Source organism: Chlorocebus sabaeus, chromosome 21 (genome assembly GCF_047675955.1).
Source record: "Chlorocebus sabaeus isolate Y175 chromosome 21, mChlSab1.0.hap1, whole genome shotgun sequence".
Classification (NCBI taxonomy): Eukaryota; Metazoa; Chordata; class Mammalia; order Primates; family Cercopithecidae; genus Chlorocebus; species Chlorocebus sabaeus.
Window position 1 is genome coordinate 56479087 of NC_132924.1, and position 4844 is coordinate 56483930.

Sequence of the window (4844 nt, forward strand, 5' to 3'; positions counted from 1 at the left end):
CCTGTAATCCCAGCACTTTGGGAGGCCAAGACGGGCGGATCACGAGGTCAGGAGATTGAGACCATCCTGGCAAACACGGTGAAACCCCGTCTCTACTAAAAAGTACCAAAAAAACTAGCCAGGCAAGGTGGCGGGCGCCTGTAGTCCCAGCTACTCGGGAGGCTGAGGCAGGAGAATGGCGTAAACCCGGGAGGCGGAGCTTGCAGTGAGCTGAGATCCGGCCACTGCACTCCAGCCTGGGCAACAGAGCGAGACTCCATTTCAAAAAAAAAAAAAAAAAAGAATGACCAAACTCATTCTCCAAAGAGAATTGAAGAATACAAATTTTACTGAGCTATACAGTATATATTCCACAGTACATTCTGATTACTGTTTTTATTTCCTCTGCTTTCACGATCTTGTGACACCTAGAATGATTCTTCAAGCCACTTATTCTTTGTGACAACACATTTCTATTGTAGGTCCCAGTATATCTAGCCTGAGCTGAGTGTTCAGCCTTACCAGGACTATCATCTTCAATGTGAGAAACAAAGATCTAAATTTCCATTTTTTGTGGAGGGATTACTTCCTAATTGAGATTCTTTCAACACACAAAAGCATGAACATTATGAAACTTTCTCTTAAAAAACATAGAATATGCCTGTTGCAAGATGCAATTATAACACTATTATTCAATCAGTTTGTGTCCTGCATAGTGAAGGCACATGTACACAGATATGTTAATCAGGGTAAGGCTAAACTGCTGCATCAAAGAGGATCTCCCACAACCAAAGCTTACAGGCTTAAAGAAAAGAATAAATTGACTTCTTGATCATGTCCCAGCCTGAGATACATGTTGCCAGATGGTACCTCTGCTGCATGGTGGCCATTTAGGAACCCAAGGTAAAGGTGGCTCACCTATCTTCAATATCTGTTCCCTAGTAACAACCTAAATTCCACTTATGAGCTTAAAAATAGACCACAAGCTGATAATTTTATCACTTTGTAATTTAAAATATGATCCATAAGTCCTCTTACCTCTTCACCCTATAAATTTGCCTCTCTTTTTAAAAAATTCATGGCATGGTGACTATTTTTATACCATCATATGTACTGGGTAAACTGTTGATAAAATATAATACAATTCTCATTTTTTTAGGTTCTATTGAGGGAATAAATGAATCTGAAGATTTCCTTGTACTGTATGTATGATTCTCCTGTTTGGTAAAAGATGTCGAGGATTGATCATAAAGGTCTAGGTTTTTTAACATCTTATTTGCCATTGTGTTGCAACACCAATATCAGGCTGTTCTTTCTGCAGCACTGACCAAACTTCAAAATATAAAGGAATGTGTTCTTTGGTGTTATGTTTTTGTTGACACTGGATTTTTGTTCTGGACAAAAATAAAAACTTTTCTTTTTTTCGTTAAGTAGTGACTTTGACCAAAAAGAAAACATAAAAAGACAACAATGTGTTGGTGTAAGCCAGGAGACAGTGGTGACTGTTTTTATTTTTATAGTGCGTTATGAAAGACAGTTTTCTAAAAAGTTTGAAGGCTGCTAAGAATGAAATACTTTTAAAGGTCTATGGCTCTTTTAAAGATATGACTTGAAGGATGATCAACCTTCATCTTTGAGGGATGAAAAGTCAGTCAGTTTATACAGTAGCATATTTGCCAGCCTAGAAAATAGAAAGGTATACTATTCACATTCATAGACTCCAAGTTTGTTTTCTGCCATGGAGAACCAAGATGTTTTATTGGTTCAAACTGTCACACGGTTTTTTCACAGGGCTAGGTCTCTTGGGCAAGGAGTCCCACAGCAGCTGAGCAAACACTCTGGAGTTATATGTAGCTCAAGACCACCACAAAGGTTGCTAGAGAAGGCAGGCCAACCACTCTGTGGGATCTGAGGGAGTCGCTTCTGAGAATTAGATGGTCTCAGGGGCATCAGAAGCCTGACTATGCATGCCTGCCTTCAGCCTGGTGATAGATCCCCACTAGGGTGCTGAGGTTCCCAGATCAGCAAGGTCTCACAGTCCCCCAGCCCCAATCAGGTTAAGCCTGGGATTCCCTGCCATGCCCTGTCAGACAGCCAAGACACTGACACTCAATACTTGGCCCTACCTCCCAGAGAACTGCTTCTCAGGCCTCCTATGGCTGTCCCACAGTAGTTTTGGCCCAAATCATTTCCTGCTACATTTCCTTTCTCCATTGCCGTGTAGAGAAGTGTGATGGGGCATGAAATAATAGAACTGTGAGCCAAATAACACACTCTATTTGAAAGGAATGATCTGGTGTCCTTCAATAAAAAATAATTGTGCTTATAATATCAAATGTGTGGCTACAGACTTGCAAAAAACCCAAAAGACCACGGGATGGAGTGGTATAGTCTATAGAGTGGTAGAGAACAGAGACAAGATCAGAAGTACCTGGGAAGAGAATCCTAATTAGAAGATGTGGCTCCAGTGTTCTTGAAGGCACTCAGCTATAGTCAAGGCCTGTCCATGACACAAAAGGGTGAGGTGAGGTTAGTGATACATATAATTTCTGCTTATGGTAAGCCTATAAAATTAATTAGCCTAATTGACTAATAATTAGTTTGTATTATTAAGAATGGTTAGAAACCAGTCTCATATTTTGTAGTATATCATTATTAACAGAAATATTTGTAAGCTAAGATTACCACATATATGAATGTATTATTAGTTCTAAATATTCTTGACAGGTAACTCAACTGGAAAGCAGTCATTCTCTTCTCTAGCATGTGCACTCATGTGCACACACAGAGCACTCAAGAAAGGACTGAAAAGAGAAAGACGAGTAGGAAAAACAACTAAGGAAAAAGTAAGGCAGAATTGGAAATCAAAACAAAATTACATCTGAAATGATGTGATTAACAAAGTAGCCAAAGAAGGGCACTCAAATATCAAAGCAATACAAGAACAGACATTTTCCAAAACTCCAAGTAGAGTAAGGGAATCATTTCACTGTACGATTACAACAATACACACGCAACTAATCTTCCTTTCTAGTCATAATAGAAATTACTTGAAACATATACAGAATGAAGGGAAGAATTCTGGTTTTGAATACTGAGAATTCAAGGAGAGTAAAGTTATTTCCTCCAAAGGCTGAAAATCACACACACACACACGTATATATATGTATATATATATTCTGTGAGCATAGAGGTAAAATTCCTTTTATCTGTCTCATCTCAAGAGCCTGAAATAATTTAATCTTCTTGCAAAGTTTTTTAAAAAGAGACTGTAAATGTTTCCATTATTAAGCATGTATTTAATGGAGAAAAAAAGAACAAGAACAAAAATTTCGGCTGAGGCATTTTTGCCAAGGAAAGATCTCCAGAGTGAATTTTGTGGTGGCTTGGAAAAAATAGAATAAGGTAGGTTCTGTGTAGACTAATACTGTTTGGAAAATTATAACTGGATTTTAAATCCATTTTATGATAGTAACAAGTCACTTCAAGTTTTTCCTTACACGGTGTTAATTAAGCTACGTAAAATCAGGTTCATAAAATAAACTTTTCTTCTTTCACAATAGAAGAATCTAGCAGTTATCACTTTAACCAAGTGATCAAATATAGGATCCCCAGTAACGGAACACATTGTCATGATATGACTCTTGATGTGATGGTATTGGAAGTATATAACATAATCTATATTGTATTTTCCTAAAAATGTTTAACCTAAATATTAGCACAAGAAAACAATCAAATCCAGATTGTGGAACATTCTCTGAAACAGATTGCTCTAACCCTTCAAAAATGTTAATGCTGTGAAAGATAAACAGGAGAGGGAACTATTCTAGATTAAAGGAAACTAAAGAGACATGACAACCACATGCAATGTGATATGGATTGGATGTTTGTTCCCTCTAAATCTCATATTAAACTATAATCCCCCATGTTAGAGGCGGGGCCTAGTGGGAGGTGTTGGATCATAGGGGCGAATCCCTCATTAATGCCTTAGTGCCATTCTCATGATAATGAATAAGTTCTCTGAATTTGTGTGAGACCTGGTTGTTTAAAAGAATATTTCTCTCTCTCTCTCTCTCTCTCTCTCTCTCTCTCTGTCTCCCTCTCTCTCTCTCTCTGTCTCCCTCTCTCTCTCTCTGTCTCCCTCTCTCTCTCCTGCACCTGCCATGTGATGTGCTGGCTCTCTCTTCACCTTCTGCCAGCATTGTAAGCTTCCTGAGCCCCTCACCAGAAGCAGTTGCTGACACTAGGCTTTGTATATAGCCTGTAGAACCATGAAGCAATTCTAGTATATGAGTTTTCATTGTACTATTCTTTCAACGTCTCAGCATGTTTAAGATTGTTTAAGGACACTGGGTTACTAAATAGTAAATGAGGACTATTTCTCTCTTGTTTTGTGGGGGAAGGGGAAGTTTCCTGTGAAGACCAGAAAACCTGCTAGACAAATTCCATAAGAGCTGTAACACTCTGTGTTTCAGGTAATAACGGAAGAAGGGACAATACACTATCTCTGTTTTGCAATTTCTACTATACCCTCATGGATCTAAGTGCTGAGCATCGCTGGTTATAAAATAAAAGATAATCAGATACTATATGCCTTTTAAAAGAATACACCATTACTATGAAGTACTCTTGCCAAAAAATCAAACCTAAAATTGACCAAAGACCTAGGTCAGTCATTTGCAAACATCAGTGGGATTAGGATAACCCAAAAGGCTTGTTAAATCAGATTACTGGACTGAAAGTCCAGAGTTTCTGATTAAATAGGTTTAGGATAAAGTCCAATCATTTTCATTTCTAACAAGTGGGAGTGCTGAGGCTACACTCCATGATCACCTTTTAAAAGCAAATTTTCTAGATTTACAGAA

General features: G+C 38.2%; 1 non-coding gene across 1 annotated transcript; it reads right to left on the reverse strand.

Annotated features, from left to right (window-relative positions):
- Positions 1-4380: 4380 nt before the first annotated feature.
- LOC119626394 (U7 small nuclear RNA) lies at positions 4381-4444 on the reverse strand. The gene has a single exon (XR_005242561.1). It is a non-coding gene; the product is annotated as a U7 small nuclear RNA (small nuclear RNA).
- Between the last annotated feature and the right edge of the window lie 400 nt (positions 4445-4844).